Raw genomic sequence first — 23,461 nt, 5'->3', positions numbered from 1 at the left:
CCCCAACACATCCAAGTATCAACCATATTCGGATCCTTCAGGCGAAACCTGAAAACCCACCTCTTCAAGAAAGATTACAGCCTGCAATGACCTTGCTGCCTCCTCACCACTACTGGAGCTACCGCTTCACCATCACCGAAGCTGCTGCAACCCCTCAACCTACAGTCTCCTTCCCCACCATGCTGTAGAATGTAAGCCCGCAAGGGCAGGGTCCTCTTCCCTTTGTACCAGTCTGTCATTGTTAGTTTGTTTACTGTAAGTGATATCTGTAATTTGTAAGTAACCCTTTCTCATGTGCAACACCATGCAATCAATGGTGCTATATAAATAAATAATAATAATAATCCCTAAGGGATTGCGTATTCAGATCTTTCCATCTTTCCCAGTGGACGACGATTTGTGTAAAAAGTAATGGGAGGATACCACTCCCGTAGTTTTATGGCGTTATTAATGAAACTAGACTAAATTGGGAGATTTGGAAAGATAAATTGATAGTATCCAGTCCACTATTAAAGATACCATTACTGCTGATGCTCTTGAAAAGCTAAATGGAGACTTGGAGAAGGACTTTTCAAAATGGGAGGAGATAGGTGCCATTAAATCCAAAAAATTACAGGAATGGAGGAATAGAATAAGCAGATCACATCCCCATTTACAATCTAAATCTGGGTCCTTCTCCTCTTTGACATCAGTGGATGAGCTGAGTGTTAAATCTGAGCAAGCCAAGACATCAGAGTGTGAGCGGCTAGGCATGTACAATCAGCAAGAACCTTGAGGGGATGGAATGCCAATAAGAGGAAACCTACCTCCTCACCTGTGTATGATCAGAGAGCAAAAAAATTCTAGCTTGGAGGTAATTAATTTGTCTTTGTTTCCCCTCTCTGAAATGTAACCTGAACTTCTTAAGGTGCGTTTAAATTTTGTACCGTGTAATGGTTTTGATTTTTTTACAGTCCTGAAGGATGTACACCTTTTTTGTCATAAACTAATTTTGAGGAAACTACATAATCTAACAGACTTACGTTTGGGCCTGGACAGTCATATGGAGCAGCAAGCATTGGCCACATTGGAAGATCTATTAAGGGAACAGCAACCCGATGATGAAGGTACCCTCCCATGCTCGATTCTGCCCAGATCGCTTGCATTCCCTCCATTGTCTGTGTGTCCTCAGGTTGACACCTTTTGCAAATTAGTAATGGAGGACCTGAGGAAGATATCCAAAAATCTATGCAATGATAATCTTACAACTCTACAGAGACAAGCTCTGAAGGAATTGCAATCATTGTACACCGTAGTTATAAAACCTGCAGACAAGGGGGTGAATATGGATAAATATGAAAAGGAGGCATTTTGTCAGCTAAAAAAAAAGAAAACATACCAGCTACTACATCAGAACCCTATGCAGCTGTTTACCTCTAAGCTAGAATATATTCTATCTAGTGGCAATGAGTTGGGTATTGTCCCAATGAAGGTCCTTGATGGTTTGTTACCTAAATTCCCAAATTTGGCTACTTTTTATCATCTGCCTAAGGTGCACAAAGACACTGTGAACCCCCTGGTCAACCTATTGTCTCTGGCATAGGAGGGTTGAGTGACAATGTATGCAAATATATTGATCATTATCTGAAGCCATTGGTTGAAACATTCCCCTCCTATGTCAGAGACACAACTGATGTACTCACAAGGGTTGATGGACTCTCTCTCGATGCGGGCATGCTTTTGGTTACTATTGACATTGAGTCCCTTTACACCTCCATCCGACATGTCGATGGACTCAGGGCAGCCAGGTTCTTCCTTGAGACAACCAACTGAGATGGTCAATTTGTTGACTTTGTTTTGGATTTACATGAATTTGTTTTAACACATAATTTTTATGTGTTTAAAGATAGATTTTATTTGCAGACGCAAGGGACTGCTATGGGCATGGCGTGTGCTCTGTCATATGCAAACCTGTTTCTCGTTTTTTGGGAGAGGCAGGTTTTCCAGGGTGATGGATCACACGCCACGGACCCTGTGATGGGCTGGTTTCATTACATTGATGATGTTCTGATGACCTGGAAGGGTGACTGATATGAATGTGTCAACAAGGAGGATAACATGACCAGGCCAAGCCACAGAAAACCACAGAGGTTGGAAACTAAGTGGACCCCTGATCCTATCCACACAACTAGCAGTTACCGTGGAGCGTACCTACGATGCCCTAGACGCCTCAGCACAGCCAGAGAACTAACTCAGCCTAAAGCAAGAAAGGTGAAATCTAAACTGCCACGGAGCAGACCCCAAAGGAATAGACAGCCCCCAAACATATATTGTTGGTGAGACAAGATGAAAACACATACGCAGGCAGAAAAATAGACTGAGCAAATGATGGGGCCCAAACTGACTAGACAGGACAGGAAAGGAAAGACACTGTCTGCAATCACGCAAAAAAGATGAAAGATCCAAAACGTCTGATGCACAAAAAACACTGAAGTCACACGACTTCGCCCCCACTATATCAGCACTCTGGTATATACTGAAAGCAAAGCAAAAAGAGACCAATATAACAGGGGACAAAACAAACTGACACAAGCAATAACATATGGGCGGTGATACAGCACAGCCCCAGCAGGAGCAAGCTGACCCACACAAAGCAGAGATAGACAAAACCAGATCAAATGCATAAAGATTAGCAAATGAGCAACTTAGCTGAACCATGCAGGAACGGAGCAGGAGACATCAGACATCAGAAGGCACAGGAAGAAAATCACCAGCAGGGATTGAAGGAAGTCAGCTGTCTTAAATACACCAGTCAGAAACCCCAGATCTCCAATCGTCATCATCATTATCAGGTGGCAAGCCTCTGTCAATCTGACCAGCTTCACTATCTCCAGTAACCACCAGAGGGATCCCAGAAAGAGAACTCACAACACCTCTATCAATCTGATCAGATCCTCTACCTTCAGTAACCACCAGAGGGGTCCCAGAAAGAGAATTCACAATAGGTGACGAAACCAGCCTATCCCAATTTATGCAACAACTCAACAATAATTCATTTAATCTAAAATTCACGCTTAAATGCCATCATAACAGGATTGATTTTCTTGATATTACTTTATGTGTTGTGGAGGATGGATCTATTGAGACAGATCTGTATCATAAGGAGACAGCTGTCAATTCTTTCCTACATGCATCCTCAGCACATAATTACTCTGCGATTAAAGCCATCCCAGTTGGACAGTTTCTCAGGAACAGACGGGTTTGCTCAACTGCGTCAAGAGACAGTCCATTGCCCTTTCTGACCGCTTCAGAGAAAGGGTTTACAGTCATCAGTATATTAGGGCAGGCTACAGAGGGACCCAAGAGGGACAAACAACAGGATTTTGGTGACATCAGGTTTATCTTTACCTCTAATTGCCACTGGGATCAGATCTGTGAGATCCTGACCAAACATTGGTCAGTGTTATGTACTGACTGTTTCCTGGCGGCCCAGTTGCCCCTTTATCCACGGATGGCACAACAAAGAGGGAAGAACCTGAGGGACCACTTGGTAAAGAGTCACTATGTGGCCAAAACCAACACTGTTTCCAATCTGGGGGCCCCAAACGTGGTTGTTTCCCCTGTGTTTCATGTATCACATGTTCTAATATCCTTAGATGTGGGCCCTTCACTTCATCAGGCATGAGCAGGGAGTACACGATTCGTGATTACTTTTCATTTAATACTACACATGTGGATTACTATGCCACATGTCCCTGCTCTCTTATTTATGTGGTTTTCACATCTAGGGAATTAAAGGTGAGGACGCGAAAGCATGTACGGGGCATCTTGACCGCCAGGGATGCACAAGACAATCCATCAATAAAAACATTGCCAAGACACTTCAGGGTTTGTCATGGGTCTGATCCCTGTGGCTTGAAGGTTAGGGGCATTGATAAGATTCATGGTGGTGCCAGGAGTGGCACATCGACCTGCACTGAATAGGTATGAAACAGAGAGTTTTTCTTTTATTTGGAGCAGATTTCACATTTCTATTGCTTTTTGTTGCTTTCCAGTGACTGGTCAAAAGTGCACCATGACTTTACGGACACACTGTATATAAATCATTTGAAACTGGTGTTCCTCATTTTTTTGTCCGTCTTGCTGCATGTGTCTGTGTCCTTGTTTGACACACACACATATATATATATTTTGTTCCTTTTTATTAGTCGTTCCCACCTTGTTTTTATATTTTTTATTAATTTTGTGTTTGTCTCTTTCAGTTTTGTTGTTCTAATTATTTTGTCTTGTCCTTGCGTCCTGGATTGTCCTTAGTGCCTTGGATTTGCTTCCTTCTTTCCCTTTCCTGTGTGACGGCCATGTGAAGATTTCACCATTTGGGATATTATTGTGTTTAATGTTCCATTATAAACTGATTCACTTGTATTATAGGCCCACTTTTGGTGTTTTTTTGCCACTGTATGTACGGTATTTTATTTTATTTTTTGCTATTTTTTTAGTTTTTCCTTATTTTTATTTTTCAGTTTTCAGTTTTTCTACCAGATTATATATAATTTTTTCCACAGTCACTTTAATGCATGAAATTTTCATTGGGCTACTTTGCGCTTTGCACTTCATTACTTTCAGCATATGCTGTCTTATTGTATTAATTATGGTGGGACTTACCGTCCTATTATGGGTTTGTTTTGTTCCAGGTATAAATGTTTGCATCTATAATGTAACCCGCTTGGTGCTTCTGTAGGGAAGGTGGACTGACGGACGAACCTGTCTGTAATAGGAAGGCAAAGGGTGTAAGGCAGTGTAGGAGGGAGAGATGGAAAACAGCTTTAAATAAAGAGAAAGAAGTGTAGTGTTGGGGTTTGACCATTAGAGGGCAGTGGAGAGTTGTAGGGTTATAGGTTAGGACTGAACATCAGCCATTGGCTAAGAAAAACCGTTGAGTCATGGGGGGCAGAGTTACCAGAGCAGAAGGTGATAAAAGGCAGATGGAAGAGTCTGGAAGTTTCAGTCAGCGCAGGAAGCACAGGAAACAAGAAGCACGGCTTAGGAGAAAGGAAGTTCCTGAGAGGACTGACAGTTGTGCCAGTTACGGGGGGTGGCCCTGACAGGATTAGCCGCAGACAGAGACAGTAGAGGCCACAGATGGAGAGCAAAGAGAGGCCGCAGACAGAGACAGCCTGGGGTATCACTAAACTGAACGGACTCGGACTGGTGAAACGCTGTGGTGGTAGGCCTAGGGCAGCCACAGTGACAGAGCTGTGAGGGACATCCATTTGTCAATGAAAGTAAGTGAAGGTACCCGGGCCTGTGTACAAAGTCAAGCAGCTACTGTGTGTAGCTGAGGGAATCGTTAAGCGGCTGCTGTGTGCGGCTGTGGAGAGTGACGAGCAGCTGCTGTGTGCGGCTGTGGAGAGTGATGAGCAGCTGCTGAGTGCGGCTGTGGAGATTGACAAGCAGCTGCTGTGTGCGGTGTTGTGTAGCGGCTGTGGGAGGCTGCGGAGGCTGTCGAGCGGCCGCTGAGGGAGGCTGTGAAATTGTTGCGCAGCTGCCGGTTAAATAATAAAGAAGATCTGTTGGACACGACACTGTCTCTGTTTCAAGTCTGTCTGCGGCCAGTAACGAACCACCCCCCTGTCGGTTACCCCCTCGCCTTACCTACATTTGGCGTAGTCGGCAGGATTATTGCCGCAAATATAACACCTTCAGCGGCAAGCCTGCGCCAGAAGAGCTAACGGATCCAAGTTGCTTTTTCCTTGTGGATTATAAAAAAAAAAAAACAACAAAACTGGACTGTGGATTGCTGGCTGACAATAAGCGGATCCGGAGCGGAAAAGTGCTTTGTTAAAAATGGCTGTGGCGATTTGGCGCCAAAAGAAGTACATGAGTTTGCAGCCACCTTGGACTACCAGGAACAGCCACTAGAGGAGCTGTTGCCGACCATCCGGGCAGAGTCGTCGGGCCTGGAGGCTGGTCCTGCCGGACGGCGGGATGAAGGACTGCAACGGACCTCAGATAACGGAACCGGGAGCTGCAGAGGGGAAGCGGAGACCAGCGACTCCCCGGACTGACCCCTGGAAGAGCGGTGGAGCAACCTGAGGGGAGCTGCGGCGCCGGGAAGGTGAGTGATACCCCGGCCCAGCTCCCACTCCTATGACCCGTGCACGAGACAGGCACCAGGGCCTCGACACCAGCACTCGGCCTCCCCGCTCGGCCTCCCTCTCTCCAGCGCCCCCAGCTTCTGATGACTTTGCGGCTCCTGCAGGGCCGACCAACGCCTCTATCAGCGACCCTGAGCCGCCCTGTCCGGTGGCGCCCCATTCTACGTCGCTGGTGCGGAACAGACTGGCAGCCACCCCTGCCGCGCTCCATCTTCTGGCGGCAGCCTATCCACCGGGGCCTGCCGTCACTCCAGCCCCACTCCAGATTGTCGCGGCGGTCGAGCCGCTGGCCTCTGCAGCCTACGCACCAGTATCCACGGCCGCCACTGTTCCCTCCTCGGCTGCGGTCTACCTGCCAGTACCTGCGGCTGCCTCAGTTCCCGCTGCGGCCTCCTCCACGGCTGCCACTCCAACATCCCTAGCCTTGGTTGCGGCCGACCTGGCAGTGATCACAGCCGCCTCTGCCCCGTTCTTGACCCCGATTGCGGCCCGCCCACTGGACTCTGCGTCCTATACCGGACCCTCCGCTTGGGTTGCGGAGGACATTGAGTAAAGGAAGGCCAAAGAGCGGGAGATCTGGGCGCTGCTCCACGGAAAAGATGAAGGACTCCTGGGTTTCGGGCATCAGGGACACTGAGGCCCAGAGACACTGCAAGCATCCCAGAGACTCCATGGCTGGGGAGTCCCCTGTTGTTGGCGGAACATCGGCCGCCAGGAGGTGGCTCAGAGTATATTTTACAATGGACTATCAGGACTGCTATGCACTGTTGCATGGCTTAGGGGACAGTTCTAGGTCCCCAGTTGATTACCCAGTCCTTCCCACTCCTGGTGCAACGGGGATGCATGGAAGGGGTGCTTTCCTTAAAGGAAGGGGGAGCACTAGTGTCCTTGTATGTTAAAAATTTAAAGATGTTATGCTTTGTTTAAAAAAAAATGCTTTGCATAACGATACTGGTAGATATAGGTAACAAAACTAGTGAGAAATTTAAGTATAGTATGGTAATTGATGTAGAATGTTGCAAAGAATAGGGTAAATGTTGTACCCCTCAAAAGTAATATATGGCAAAGCTATGTGTAATATGTTTGAAATGTTGTTTAAAAAAAAAAAAATGTTTAACAGGTCCTGGGTACTGCGAGTAAAGAGAGAAATGCCGACCATGACTGAACTTGACGGGATAGAAGAGACAGATGGAATCAGAGCAGACAACAGTCCCTAAGTCAGACCCCGAGTACCAGACGTACACCCCAGAAGGTTAGGAGGACAATGACGATGACCTGGTAGGTCAGGGCCTCGGTCATGACGTTAAGAGGGTGACAAAAGGGGAGAGCAGTTGGAGGTACCCATCCGTAGAGTAGTCCGGATGGACCTAACCCAACCTGAAGGAATTGCCATGTGGCAACAAAAGAGAGTGGGTAAAGCTTCAGCACGTCAAAGGAAGGAGGCAAGATTGTCGGGGACGACAATGGATAAAGGAAGGGAGAGTGTAGGGAAGGTGGACTGATGGACGAACCTGTCTGTAATAGGAAGGCAAAGGGTGTAAGGCAGTGTAGGAGGGAGAGATGGAAAACAGCTTTAAATAAAGATAATGAAGTGTAGTGTTGGGGTTGGACCATTAGAGGGCAGTGGAAAGTTGCAGGGCTGTAGGTTAGGACTGAACACCAGCCATTGGCTAAGAAAAACCATTGAGTCATGGGGGGCGGAGTTACCAGAGCAGAAGGTGATAAAAGGCAGATGGAAGATTCTGGAAGTTTCAGTCGGCGCAGGGAGCACAGGAAACAAGAAGCACGGCTGAGGAGAAAGGGAGTTTCTGAGAGGACTGACAGTTGTGCCAGTTACAGGGGTGGCCCTGACAGGATTAGCCGCAGACAGAGACAGCAGAGGCCACAGACGGAGAGAAAAGAGAGGCCGCAGACAGAGACAGCCTGGGGTACCACTAAACTGAACGGACTCGGACAGGTGAAACGCTGTGGTGGTAGGCCTAGGGCAGCCACAGTGACAGAGCCGCGAGGGACATCCATGAAAGAAAGTGAAGGTACAAAGTCAAGCAGCTACTGTGTGTAGCTGAGGGATTAGTCAAGCGGCTGCTGTGTGCGGCTGTGGAGAGTGATGAGCAGCTGCTGAGTGCGGCTGTGGAGATTGACAAGCAGCTGCTGTGTGCGGTGTCGTGTAGCGGCTGTGGGAGGCCGCGGAGGCTGTCGAGCGGCCGCGGAGGGAGGCTGTGAAGTTGTTGCGCAGCTGCTGGTTAAATAATAAAGATCTGTTGGACACGGCACTGTCTCTGTTTCAAGTCTGTCTGCGGCCAGTAACGGACCACCCCCCTGTCGGTTACCCCCTCGCCTTACCTACACTTCCACTTATCATTATGGACAGCATGAAGGCTTCGTATGGTGTCTCACATGATGATTGCTTGTTTGGTCTTCTGTAAGATGGCCACTGTGGTGCGCATGTGCGCTCTGATTCAGGCACCAATCTGTTTTCTTTGCAGCTTGGCGGTACTGCAGCTTCACTACTGTAGGACCTCAGTACATAGGGGAGTCCGCTCATCCGTTTAGCTCCGGACTTGCCAGCTTCAGCCCTATTGAGAATCTGACACATCATGAACATTCTGCGCCCTGAACGACTTTTGGACCATGTTTCCTTCTCCGTTCCTGCTGCTGATGTGAACTGTAACTTCCCCAGGTGCTTCAATCTTTTCCAGCAACCACCTGACTGTGCCCATGCTTCTTCACTTGAACAACGTTGCGTAGCTGCTATCTTGTCCTGAGCTTAGAGCCCTTGTGGACCTGTTGGGCATGCTCGCCCTTCTGTCTAATTCCTACAACCTACACTAGCTTAACCCATAGCAGGTCCTCCTACAGATAACCCTAAGCAAACTTCCTAACATCTAAACCTAATACGGCCCACTAGTATGCCCCCATCTACTGGCCCGTTCCAGAACTACGCTTACCCATTCTATGAACTCTATACTACAAGTGCCCTCCTCTAATGTTCCCAAAGGAAGCACTATCTTACCCTAATCTGTACAGAAATACAATGCAATACAATAGTCATAATAAAGCATAATATCTTACAATATGTACAATATGGTAACACAACGTGGCAATACCAATCAGACAGTCGGTAATACACAGCCGTGTAGCAGCACTGAAGAATAACATATTTACATTGAGGCTATGTGCCCACGTTAACGTTTTAAAACTGATAGAAAACGCTCCTCCTTCCAAGAAAATGCGCATCTTTTTTCCGTGCGTTTTTTGCTTAAAAACCACGCGTTTTTGATGCGTTTTTTTTCCGCGCGTCATCTGGACTCATAGGAAACGGCTAAAAACGCGGACTGAAGCGGAAAATAATGAGCATGCTGTGTTTTTAGCCGCTAAGTGTTTCCTATGTGGAACAAAACGCATCAATTGGCACAAAAAGGCCAAAATGCATTCAAATTAATGTGATGCTTCTTTTAAGCGTTTCTGAAGCGTCTGATCCAGCACAAACGCTTGAAAAGCGCTTAAAAAAGCGCAATGTGGGCACACAGCCTAAATCTCTTAAAGGAGAAAGCAATAAGAGTGGTGTTCAGTCCCAATCCCCTACACCACTACGGATAATGGGTCAGCAGGATTAACTAGTTGGGGGTTATATCTTTAATGTTTTGTGTATTGACACTTTATGACTGATCATTAACCCCCTCTTGTCTGTTTCACACTATTTGTGTGTATATTTGATTATATATGGGACCGTGCTTACATGTGGCTATACAGTATATTGTCCACCCTCAGCTTGCTGAACCAGCATGTTTCCTCATTGTCTTCCTCTTTGTATTATATGTGATAGTTGTTTAATAAAATCTATTTTATTTTTTAACATTTTTGGGGGTGGATTATTTATACTCTATTTTCTAGTGTGGACGGTATGTTCACAAGTTGCGTTTTTTTAGCTTGTTTTTTAATGCAAATTTTCAGCTGCATTTTACAGTGTCAGCAAAGTTTATGAGATTTCTGAAATCTCTTGCACACATATTGTTTTTCGTCCTCTGTATTTTGTGCAATCCCTTGGTTTTTGCACAATGTGGTGTGTCACTTCTTTCAGTGTTTTTCAGCATTTTTCATCCATTGAAAGCAATGGGTGGTGCAAAAACACTGAAAAACGCAGGTATCAGTTATTGCTGCGTTTTTGGTGCCAAAACCTGATGATGTAGACTCAGATTTTTTTTTTATGCACTAAACCTCATCAGCATGCACAAGAGACAAATCTACCCTGAAAAAATGCTGGAAAAAAAAGCAACAAAAAATAAGCAAAACCTGTTTTTTTGCAGCAAGTTTCCTACTGCCAAGAGAGCAGGTTTCGCCTGCGGAAAAAAAAACACAACGCATGAATATAGCTCAAGGCCACATGCACACATCCAGTATTTGGTGAGGTTTTTACCTCAGTATTTGTAAGCCAAAACCAGGATTGGTTGGAAAATACGGAAGTGGTGCAAATGTTTCTACTATGTTTTTCCTCTGACCATTCCACTCCTGGTTGTGGCTTACAAATACTGTGGTAAAAAACTCACCAAATACTGGATGTGTGCATGTGGCCTAGAGGTTTGTGGGTCCTTGTTTGGATCTCTTGTGTTAATACACTGCGGGTGTGGCCCCCCGGGGCTGTGCACCTTTACCCACCCAGCTTATCCCAGACTGGTGATAATCACAGTCAGACATGGCTCCTATCTCTTCTCCTGCCAATATGAGGCCTTGGTGAGCACAGAGAGGTGAGTCACTGGGGTCCGGGACCTTCCACATTGGGGACACAGCTTGTGGTGGTCGGACGGCTTTATCATCCCAAAAATGTTACCCAAGTCCCTCATGTGTTATACGGGTATAGTAATAGTGGCGGCCATGTGTTCATTATTCGCAGTGTGCTGACGCACCGTGTGTACATGGCTGTATATTGGCCGCAGCGTATTTGTACCTGTACAGTTAATGCCAGTATTTGGTGAGTTTTTTACCTCATTATTCTTACCCACTCCTGGTTGTGGCCTACAAATACTGAGGTAAAAAAACTCACCAAATACTGGGTGTGTGAACAAGGCTTCATACTACATGGGTGCGGGCCCCAAGCTTACTTGTATCGATCATGCAACCTCATCAGAGATGACCCCGGGACACAGCACCGCCCTCCTGAGTCAGGTTCCCAGGTCTGGAGCTGTGGCCCCGGGCCGGTGCTATAGATGTATGAGGGGCTGTTATCTGCGGTGTGAGCTGTACATGGAATGGAGACATTTCGGGGACAGATTATCCCAGAAATAGAACTTCTTCTCTTGTTAGTCAGTGTAGCTGGATTCTAGCTTTTTTTTTTTTTTTTAACCACTTTATATTTTTTATATTGCAGTATAGTATTGTCAGTCCCCAGGTTGCCATGGTGATATAGTGAAATATGACATATTTGGTGTCCCTGATATCATAACCCGCACAACCCATCAGATTATTCATAATGACCAGTAAATGGCGTTCAAAAAATGGCGTGGTTGTTTTTTTGTTTTCCTCCTTTTAAACCCATAAAAATGCTGAATCCGTGTTCACATGTAGCATAAATGCTGCATTTTCTACTGCTTCTTTTGTGCACGTTTTCTGCAGGTGTCTGCGCCACACAACGCGATAACAATCTTCACTCATTATTGCGTGTTTATAGCAGTCCCCCCCCATTTTTGAAGCTTCTTTTAGTACAGATGTGTGATTATTACTAAGCAATCCCCCTCCATGAGTCGGCAGGCTGGGAGTGGTTGTCTCCTCAGTATTTTGCTCCTGTGTTGCCGCCATCTTTATTATATGGCTTTGCTGCATCCTGTGCATTAGTTCTGAGATCTCGGCAGGTAAATGCAGCTTTCCTTTGTTGCTGCGTTAATTCTTGGATTTTGGGGGAATGTTAATTCCTCTTTTTGTGTCTTTGCCTCTAATGTTGGTGCAGATGTGAAGCAGCGTATTTAATAGCACAGAACAGCTTGGCTTCTGCACTAACAATACAGCGGTGGTTTTCATTTTTCAGTCTTCACATAGGAATCTATAGAGAAAATGCCCCAGAACTGCACAGGTCAGCGGCGTCTCTAGACGAAGCATTGCAGGAATTTTCATGGAATCACATCCACTTTGCTTAGACATTTAGGCCGTGTTCACATGTAGTGTAAATGCTGCTTTTTTTCTGCTGCTTTTTGTACAAACATTCTGCTGCATTTATCTGTCCATGGAAAGTGGATGTGATTTCATGAAAGCTTCTCCCACTGTGCAGTTTTGGTGTTTGTTTCTCTGTAGAGCAGATCTGGGCTAAGTGCGGCCCACAGACCGAGACAGCCGAAGGGCTGACATGTGGGTCTCTCCGTGCCCTCGCTCCCCGCAACCTGTGTCCCGATATCTACATCCTCAGGATGCAGACAGCAGCAGATCCATTGGTGGAGGATGGAGCCACCGAATCCTTCTTCCACCAATCAGCTTGTGTGATTGAGACAGACGATGTGATGATGTCACTACATCACATCTGCAGTACGGAGACTCAGAACGCCGGAGAGATGGATATAGAGATGCTATGTAGGGACTTGCACTGTATATAAGAGGTTACATGGGTTCTCATACTGTATATAGGGGGTTATATGGGGGTCTCATACTGTGTGGGGACTCATATTGTATATAGGAAGGGCTATGTGGGGGCTCATTTTATGTAGGGGGCTATTTCGGGGCTCATATGTTGTGTACGGGGCTGTGTGGGGGCTCATACTGTGTATAGATGGGTCGTGTGGAGGGCTCATGTGTAAAGGGCAATTTGGGGGATCCTATGGTGTGTGTTTATATTGTATTTATGGAGATGCAAATCCTGCTCAATGTTAAGTGATATAATTACTATAAAATAATTATGAATGAGAGAAATTCCTTTCCGCCTATTGGTTCAGCCTCCACAATACTCGTGGTCCCTCATGTGCCCCCTTGGGGAAAGCTAATTGCTCCCCCTGCTCTGGAGACTTTATGTGGAGACTAGAAACAACACAAGTAAAAACTTTAGAACCAAAGCTTTTCTGTACTCTAAAATCACATTAAAAACACTGCTTCAAGTTTGCACCAAACATCAAATAGGGGGAAAGGCATAAAAAGTAATAGTCAGAGAAGATTGTTATTGTGTAGTTTGGTGCAGATTCTGCAGAAAACCATAAACACAGCATTTTGCAATGTGTGAACACGGCATAAGTAGAAATAAGCAGGAGGCACAAATGATGTCGCGTTACGCATGGTTTATCCCTGTTTCTGTTCTATAAAAGTTGGGAGGTAGGGTTATCATCCTGACACATTCATGGAAAAAAAATTGAACTAAAAATACTTTTCTTGCATAAAATTTTAACACTGAAAATGTTGCTTCATCCCATGGAAAAAACAAGTTCACATACAGCTCTGATAGTGGAAAAATGAAAAAAAAAGAAGGTTATGGCTCTCAGAATACGGTGAAAAAATTTAGTTTTTGAAATGTAAAAGTGGCAAAGCATAAAAAAATACATAAATCTGGTATCGCTGTAATCGCACAAACCTGAAGTATAAAGTCGTCCAATTGCTTATATCACATGAGGAATGGTGTAAAAATAAAATGTGTTTAGATAAAAACTGTAATGGCACAATAGGGTCTTATCCGGATTACAAAGGAAGGAGTAAAAAGGTATTTATGCTCACTTGGGATTTGCTCACTGGTTCGTGAATTGCTTTTATTTGATCATTCTGCTTCCTAAAAGTCAGAATAAGATTTTGTTCACGTTTATCCTGTGTTCCCCACTGAACACTTACTTTGGGGTTTCCATCTAACATGATTCAATTGAAATGTCCAACAGAGTCGCTCACTCTGAGGCAGATGGAGTCACTTTGGGACCAGTCTGGCTTCTGTCCCATTGTGTCAGGCATTTTTTAGCACAAAAAAGTCAGATTGACCATGTTTTAGTGTATCCTGAAAAAGAATCGACACCACCAAGGAGGCCCGGGGGTCTAAGGTGACTCAGTCTGCCCCATTACAGAGATGGGTTCAATAGGGGGTTTCATGTGAATCATGTTTTTTTTGAGGATTTAGTTTGAAACCTTGATGTAAATGCGCAGCAATGAGAAAAGGAAAAATGTGTTCATAGTCTTTATACTTAAAGCGATAAAAAAATGCTATGTACCTCAAAAAGTTACCAATAAAAACTTCAAATCAACCCCCCAAAAAACAGGCTCCTACTCGTATCTGTGGCGCCCCTGAGGCTCAGTCGCCACAGAGGTACTGCACATTCTCTTAAGGTGTGGTGCCCCACCATCCAGGTAAGTTGGAGGCTCCTGACCACGCTCCAACACTCGCACCCCACACAATAGAGTAGTTCAGCAAAACCACATTGCGGCTCCTTGCCTAGAGAGAGGCAGAGCACCTTTGGTGGTTTCCTGCTTGGAATGCTAAACGTGCTGGGAGGTGGGTGGAGTTGAGAACACATAAAAGAGCGGGATGGTTTAGGATTACAGGTCAGTCGTGGAGAGAGGAAGCCACTCGGAGAGGAGTGGGGATCCCTGGAAGAGGGATGGAGGAAGGAGTGCTGCGGCTGCCTCAGTGATTTGAGCCAGCTGGTACGGGAAAGGAAAGAAGGAGAAAGACATTGAACCGAAGCCTGAGCTTCCATAGGAGGGAAAGACAAGTACGGAACGTAGGAGTGAAAGGGAACACAGTGTACATGGGTTAGAGGAAGAACCCTGCCTAGAAGTTCTAAGCGCAAGGCCGGGGCCTGGTCTCCGAGGTTGTATGGACACTAATGGTTCTGCAGCAGACACCGGTGGAGTAGTGGGCTGTAAATGCACTACTCCCATCTAAGACTTGAGGGCACAACAGCAACATGGATAGAGAGCTGGGACTTAGGAGTAGAGAGTCCCCGAAGCAAGCTACAGCTGTCTGCGGTGCAAGTAGAGTTCTTGGGAACATCTGTCAGGAGGAAATCCAGTGTAACTCAGTACTATAAGATCTTCACACTTAAAGGCGCTATAGAGGAGACGTTCAGAAAAGGCAGATAAGTTGGTGGAGTGTGGAAGGGAGCATTCCATCTTGCCTGGAGTTTGACGGAGTCCCTGACCCGGAGGACACGGCACAGAAGCGGGCACTACAGACTGTGAGAAAAGCTTTGGAACTACATGCCCTGGTGTCCTCCATTCCTTCCTGCGTCCGTCCGCCACTGCTACATCCCCTGCGCCAAACACTACACCATCTAAGTGTCTCCACATCTACACTGCCCTGGGACAACAGCCCTGCCTGTGGAGGGCTATAACATCGTTGCTGCACCACACCATCTGTCCCAGAGGATCTGTCACCTCCCTTGCCGAACACCACAGGTGGCATCACGAACTATTCATCTAACTACATTCCACCATTCACAACATCCCCCATTAATTGGGCGCCCAGTGCCACGGTCTGGGTCACCGCTGCTGTGACACGTCCCGCTGATACCGGCCCGGTAGCCAATTACCCCACCGCCCTGGGAGGGCGACCCATATCCATCATCTGATAATGGAAATATGGAAACCCCCCCCATGTTACTGGCAGCACAAAGGCTCTGGAAAGGCGACATGGCTTCCGCCTCATCTCCAAAAACCAATCCAGCTAAATCTGCGCTCCCAAATCCCCCACTCCTTGCTGAGCCCCTCAGTGTGCCTAAAGCTGCTGTTACCATACACATGCTTGGCATTACTGTAATAGAAAATCCCCACGTAAAGTGGATCTGAATGCTGACCATGCTGTCTGATCTACTGGTAGCATATTACAGACTTGGGTTGTATGATATCAGCCTTATATGTTTATCAGCTTGTCTGTTCAGTTACAGATAGATTGAGGACATGATGTTAGAGACAGCAGTAGACAATCACTGGTGTTTTCCAAAAAGGCAGGTGTGATATCAGGAGAAGTGTATAATTGGGTGTCATCAGCATAGAGATAGTACTGGAACCCAAATCTACTGATTGCTTGAGCAATAGGGGCAGTATACAAAGAGAAGAGGGGGCCTAGAACCGATCCCTGAGGAACCACAACAGTAAAGGGAAGATGAGAGGAGGAGGAGACTGAAAAAGATACAGTAAAGGAGTGGTCAGAGAGATAGGAGATGAAACAGGAGAGAATGGTGTCCTTGAGGCCAATGGAACGGGGCATAGTGAGGAGGAGCTTATGATCCACAGTGTTTAAATACTGCGGAGAGATCCAAGAGAATTAGCATGGAGTAGTGACCATTAGATTTAGCTGTTAGAAGATTCTTAGAGACTTTAGTGAGGGCAGTTTCAGTAGAGTGTAGAGCGCGGAAACCCAATTGTAGAGGGTCGAAAAGAGTGAGGAGTTTAGAGATGAAGGGAAGATTAGAGACAGGTCTATAGTTAACGGCACAGTTTTGGTAGAGGGATGGTTTTCTAAGTAATGGCTGCATGATGACATGCTTAAATGAGGAAGGAAAGAGAGAGGCTAACTATTTTGGTTAGATGAGTGGTGACAGTAGGGGAAAGGGACTGGAGGAGATGTGATGGAATGGGGTCACTAGTGCAAGTGGTAGGGCAAGAAGATGCAAGGAGCCTAATTACTACTTCTGTGACTGGTTCAAAATCAGAGAGTGAGCTAGATGCAGTGGGGGAGGGAGGACAGTGCATGGTATGAGGTGATTGGGAGATAATCTCCTGTAGGATATGGTCAATTTTTTCTTTGAAATAATTAGCCAAATTGTCAGCGTGGAGATCTGTGGTTGGGGCCTACACTCTTGGGTTGAGTAGGGAATGAAAAGTGTCGAAGAGACATTTCGGGTTATTGGATAGTGAGGTGATGAGGGTGTTGAAATAGGTTTGTTTTGAGAGGTGAAGGGCAGTGTTGTATGTTTTAAGCATAAACTTATAATGGATGAAATCTTTGGGTAGATTGGATTTTCTCCAGACGTTCGGCAGGATTGATCACAGATTATAACCGTGTTGAGGATGAAGGATAGAGGGAAGGTGTTAGCATCCTTCTCACCTCCTCTGGGCCCGGGTCTGCCGCTGCAAGCACCATACTCACCGCTCCTGGGTCCGAGTCAGCCACTGCTCCCATGCAGCCTTAGGCTTCCCTTCTTCCTGCTCCCCGGCGTGCACCTGCGCGGACATCCCGACACGTCCCTCCACTGCCTTCGGCCGCACGCACGGTCTGTTCGCGCATGCGTCTTAGGGCCCGAACGAGTGTGTGCTCGCAGTCTTTGTTTCCCTGCATAACCTGACCCGGCAACACTGCCTGTCCAATGGTGGATCGGCACTGGGAATTTCAGGTCGCCCTCCCTTAGTGGAGGCACCTGATTATTGTGTTCCATACCTCTACTTAAGCCCTGTCTTGCTGTTGCTTGCTATTGTCTTGGTAGCCTGCGTCCTAACCCTGTTTGTCTTCTTCCATGTCTTCCAGAGCCTGTTCCAGTCGTCTGTCCTCCTGGCATTCCACTCTGTCTCCTCAGCCTCCATACCCTCTCCACCTCATGGTTTCCTTCCTCCTTGCCTCTCCTATAGCTACCCCTGCCCTTTCCATAGTTCTCTCCCTGCTACCCCAGTCTCTTCTCCGCTTTTGTGTTTGGCCCTGTCCTGGCAGCCGTAGTACTAGAGGTCCCTGAGCCTGCCCCCTAACAATCCTGTATAGGGGTTGGTCCCACCAGGTGTGCTCACTCAGGGGAGTTTTGGTACCATGGTCCAGTGGGTCCACTCTCGGTGCTCGCCGCCTCTGGCATAACAGGAGGTGCCAATCATCAAGAGTAGTGATGAGCGAGCATGCTTGCCACTACTCACTGCTCAAGATGCTCGGAGCTCGCAGAGTGTTTCTGGGGTTGCTCAGCGGGAGGTCGGGTCCCTTCCCTGCATGTTTGGCGCTCTTTAGACAGCCAATGATCATGTAGGGATTGTCTGCCACACAGTAATGACGCAGCCATGTTGGCTGTGGCAATACAGTGATTGGCCGGCCTCACAGCATCCTCAGGTCTATATCAGACCTGGCACTGCCATACTCGTCACAGTCTACTCGTCAGGCAGTGAAGAGGAGAGTTGCTGCTGAGCTACGGAGAGATTTGTTTGGTTCTCAGTATAGTTATACCATATATTATACACATATCCTTCTCAACTAAGAGTCCTTCTGAGGACTAAACCAGCTGCATAGCTATCAGTGCTAGGTAGGCAGTGTATGGGGCAGACTTCAGTGCATATTGCAAGATGGTCCATTACAGTTCTGTCTGCTACTGCTGCATTTAAATTTTGTTGGAGTGTGTTAGTGAAGTTATTGACACCAGTTTGCTGGTAAATTGTTACCTACAGACCAGCTACTTAAAGCTATGGTTTGTCTGTCACACGGGTCACATATAAATTGGCTCCAAATTCAGCCATTTGTATTGAACGTGGAAAATATTGTCTTCCATTTTAAAATGGGCAAGGCGCGTGGCCAGGGAACTGGAAGTGATGATGCATGCCGAGGCTATGGGCAAGCTGAAATTGTGCTACAACAAACACCCACATCTCTTGCCAAAGTTGTCAAAGTTACTAGGGGACAAGAGCACACCACTGTTGAACCTAGAGCAGTGTCAAAAGGTTGTAGGTTGGATAGCAGAAAATGTTTCCAGTCACTTTGCCACCACCACCACCCTGTCTTCCACACGGTCAAGTCTCAGAAGCCGTGAGTCTGGACCGCATATTCCTCACCCTGATCCTCCTTCTTCCCCACCATGCAGAGTGCCCGGAGACAACTCATCCCACACTTGGACACTCCAAAGAGCTGTTCACTTTTCCACTTATAGATTCGGGCCTCTCGCCCGGTCCACTTGAAGCGGGGCAAGAGGAGATCGTTTGTAGCGATGCCCAAATATTTGAGCTGCCACAGTCACAAGAAAGCAACGGTGGGAAAGTGTCACAAGAGGTGGACGATGATGAGACACAATTGCCAGAAAGTCAGGAGGAGGACCAGGGTGTGGAAGTGAAGGACGAGGTGGTGGATGACAAAGCAACTGACCCAAGATGGCAGGAGGACATGTAGAGTGAGCATGGGGGGGGGAGGCCTAGCACCTGAACAGGCAGGAAGAAGCAGTGTGGTGGCCGCAAACAGAACCGTTCCCCATAACATCAACACAACGGAAGTTGCCAGTCCAAATGTTAGGTCTTCCCGAGTCTGTTTGTATTTTGAAGACTGACAATAACCCCAAAAAGATGGTTTGCACCACCTGCCAGGCCAGCATCAGCAGGGGTAGCAAAACTTCCAGCCTGACCACCACCAGCATGATCAGGCACATGGCAGCAAAGCACCTGGCTTTTTGGGCCGAACCCCAGGGTCCAGGAACAGCGTCTGCGGGTGACACCACTGCTTCTGCTGTTGTGTGTGCAAGCCATTCCCTGTCCATGGTGCATGTGAAGATGCCTCCTGCCCTGCACCTGTCATTGCACACACTCAGCTAGCACCATCAGCAAGCATGTCCTTGTACCAGCACAGTGTTCAGTTGTCCATACCCCAGTCCTTGGAACACAAGTGCAAATACGCAGCAGACGCCACACCACTAAATTCCCACATATCGCAACTGCTTTAGCTCAAAATGCTGCCTTTTAGGCTCGTGGAGATGGAAGCTTTCCGCAACCTGATGGCGGCGGCCATCCCTCGGTACTCGGTCCCACATTTCGTCAGGGATCCTATGTTATGACCCCACTCCAGTTTCTCGTTTGGAGCTTGCAGCTCTCTGGCGCCTCCCTTACCCTCAGGTCAGTTAGGGAACTTCACCTAGGGTAATTAGTCACCAGACGGGCCACCTCACCGTGTATGGGCTAGTGGGAAGTTTGTAGTAAGGGAGATGACTAATCCCGTTCCTAGGCAGGATATACACTTATCAAACTCTGTCCGTCACTGCCAGGCTTTCCCCCAAAAGCCCAGAACACTGCCACCAGCCCCTGGATCTAGAATGTGGGGCAAGAGCCACCCCAATCAGTAGTGAATTTAGCCTCAGAGGACGTGACAATACGTTATAGAGCAAGGAGGAATGAAGCTAGTAATTTTATAGATTTTACTCCAAAGGTAGGCAGTGTTTACAAAAGGTATAAAAGATATTACAAAATGAGACAATTGAAATATGTACAAACGATTACAAAATAGCAGGGATTAAAAGGAAAAGGTGCTGGTGTGTAGCTTTAACATTGCAGGTCCTAAATATGTAATTTTTATTTCTGTCACTGATTGGGACAGAGTTACTCCATCTTAATAACTCCCATATATAACAAAGGCAGCACATAGTGGACACAAAGAACTGATCTCTGCTAATTAACACATTCTTGAGGGAGGGGAAGGAGGGTTTTGTATTGCATGCAGGCAAAGTGAAGGGAGCTAGGGAGAGAGCTCACAGCTGTGACAGGGGGAAGGGAAAAAACATTATCGTGACTGTCCGAAGCCGCCACTATTTCTCCCGGTGTGCTGTCCCCACATTACACAAGCACGTGTCCCACAACATTAGCCGTGCCCTCAACAATGCAGTTACTGGGAAAGTCCACCTAACCACGGACACGTGGACAAGTGCTTGTGGTCAGGGACGGTACATCTCACTGACAGCTCACTGGGTTAACATAGTGGAAGCTGGGACCCAGTCAGACCTTGGGATGGAACACGTAATCTCAACACCGAGGATTGCGAGCCCTAGGTCAATCAATCAGGGTTTCCCCCACAATATACAGCTACTGCACCTTCTCCATCTCTGAAATGACCATCAGTCACAAGCTGGAAGCACTGCATCACTGCCTCAGCCAAGCGGAAGCAGGCTGTGCTGAAGCTGATGTGCTTAGGTGACAAACCTCACGATGCTGACGAGTTGTAGAAATCTCTGAAAGAGAAGGCAGATCTGAGGCTGAAACCGCTGAACTTACACCAGGGCATGGTCGTGTGTGGCAATGGCTGGAGCTTGGTGGTGACTCTGAGGCGAGGCCAGCTCTTACACGTACCATGCCTGGCCCATGTGCTTAACCTCATGGTTCAGTGGTTTCTCAAAACCTACCCAGAGCTGCCGGATCTGCTTGTCAAAGCCGCCTGTGTGCCCATTTTAGAAAGTAATATAGAGCTTCCACCGTCCTTGCCGTGCTTCAGCAGCATTTGCAGCTTCTGGCTCACTGATTGGTGTGTGATGCCCCCACGCATTGGAACTCTACGCTGCAGATGTAGGAAAGGATTTGTGAGCAGAAGAGGGCAGTTGTTGACTACCAGCATCAACAAGGCCATCGGTATTCAGTTCAGACTCCACACATAAGACCTCAGGAGTGGACATGGATGTCAGACATATGTACCATCCTCCAAAATTTTGAGGACTCCACCAAGATGGTGAGCAGTGATGACGCCATAATTAGTGTCACCATCCCACTTTTCTATGTTCTGAAACAATTTCTGCTCACAATTAAAGATGATGCATTGCAGGTGGAGCACGATGAGATGGAGCAAGGAACCATACACCCAGCCCAGACTCACCTCATCCCAACGTGGATTGGGTGACAGTGAGGACGAGGCGGAGGAGGAAGAACAAGAGATACTTTCATGAGCTATAGACAGTACTACCTGCACAACTGTCATACCGTCTGTTTGGCATGAATGGCCTGAGGACAGGAAGGAGGAGGAGAGCATGGTCAGTCATCCTCTTGGTGAGTGGTAAGGTTATTGGCCTGCACTCTGTCATATGGCGAGGTGCTGGTGTAACCGGCCAAATGACCCTTAGTCCATTCAATGAAAATCTGCCGCACACTGTATTGTTGTGGTGATGCCAAAAAATATTTATTTACAGTTAGTGGAAACAGAAATAGATAAAGCACAGGAGAAAAATCTAAAGCGACTTATTCAATTATGTCGGTAATTCCTACGGCATTGGCGACAGCAGCAGGAGGCCAGACAAAGTGCAGGAGCGACGCCAGTAATGTGATTTAAAGAATAGTACCATATTTCTCTCATCTTGGGGACTATACAGCTCACTTTGCACACTACCCTGATCAGAGAAATAGCCCCATACAAACTGCATCTATCTCCATGACTAATGAATTACCAATCACGTATTGAATAAGTCCTGGGACAGGTCGAAACGTCGCTCAAATATAGTCGCTTTAAAATTTTCTCCTGCGCTTTACCTATTTCTATTATTTTCTGTTCCCACAAACTGTAAATAAATATTTTTGGCATCATCGGTGAGTCCTCTTGGTGAGAATGCGAAGTCTTGCCTGTTAGCAGTCTGGCATGCATGGCTGAGTTTTACGCTGCCTTTCCCGTGACCCTTGCATTCTCAAAATTTTGGATGACAGTCATTACTGGTTGGTGACACTTCTAGACCCATGCTACAAGGAGAACTTTCTGTCTCTTATTCTTGTGGCGTACAGGTCTGCTAAAATGGGGAAGTACCAGAAGGCCCTTGTTGCGGAATTATTTAAAAAAAAAAAAAAAAAAAATTCCTATCTGAAAACGCTGGCGTCAGAGGTCACAGTTCGTTGGACAACCAAGGAGTACAGGCGAGAGAGACACAACTCCAATCCAGCAGAGGCAGGGGCACACTGACAAAGTTCTGGGAGAGTTTGCTCAGACCCTCCATTCGCACAGGCCCTGAGGCACGGGTACTCTGACAAGGAGGGCAAAGTTTTGGAAGATGCTGAGGGAGAACCTTGTAGACCGTACCAACGTCCTCCATAATTCCTCTGTGCCTTATAACTATTGGGTATCCAAGCTGGGCACGTTGCATGAACTGGCTCTCTGTGCCTTGGAGGGCCTGGCCTGCCCTGCCCTGCCACTAGAGTTTTGCCAGAGTGGGTTTTCAGTGCTGCTGGTGGAATGATAACTGATAAGCACATCTGGAGCGCCCACTAGGGCCATGGGGAACTCGGTACCGGGCAAGTACATAAAGGGATGTGTCACGGCAGCAGTGACCCAGCCCGTGGCCCTGGGCGTCCAATAAAAGCGGAAAAGTGAACAAGGGAAAAATAGTGTTTGTAATAAAGTGTTCATGATGCCACCTGTGGTTTCTGGTCAGAGGTGACCAGCGCTGCAGGGCAGATCCTCTAAGAGTGGTGGTAATGCAGCCAAGTTGGTACAGCTCTCCACAGGCAGAGCTTTGTCCCAGGGCAGTTGTGATAGAGAAGATGTTGTAATTGATGATAGATGTAGCAGAGTTGGATAGATGATGCAGGAATAATTAGAGGACACAACAGAGTGCAGTTTCCTTTACCTTTTACTGAGCTGTGCAGGTACAGTTCAGGGCTCAGGTTACAGATGGTTCTGGAATCTGTCAGCCTGAAAGCAATTTGGGAATTTCCTTATTCAGGTGGGTTGCGAGGCCTCCTTTCTA

At 47.0% G+C, this 23,461-nt stretch overlaps 1 protein-coding gene across 6 annotated transcripts in view; it reads left to right on the top strand.

Moving 5' to 3' along the window:
• The window catches only part of LOC141052910 (uncharacterized), a 159,838-nt gene that overhangs the window by 69,289 nt on the left and 67,088 nt on the right, over positions 1-23,461 (top strand). For 2 of the 6 annotated variants that reach the window (XM_073550235.1, XM_073550232.1), the window contains exon 1: positions 10,728-10,882. The exons of 2 other annotated variants lie outside the window; for them this stretch is intronic. The gene's annotated coding sequence lies outside the window, so the exon portion shown is untranslated. Of the gene's footprint in view, positions 1-10,727; positions 10,883-10,905; positions 10,990-23,461 lie in introns of those variants that run through there. 2 more of the 6 variants (XM_073550236.1, XM_073550234.1) reach the window with 1 other exon arrangement.

The sequence above is a fragment of the Dendrobates tinctorius genome, unplaced genomic scaffold (assembly GCF_039654945.1).
Source record: "Dendrobates tinctorius isolate UK_male_01 unplaced genomic scaffold, ASM3965494v1 ptg000164l, whole genome shotgun sequence".
NCBI lineage: Eukaryota > Metazoa > Chordata > Amphibia > Anura > Dendrobatidae > Dendrobates > Dendrobates tinctorius.
Note: the sequence above shows the minus strand (reverse complement) of the source record. Positions and strands in the feature narration are given on the sequence as shown.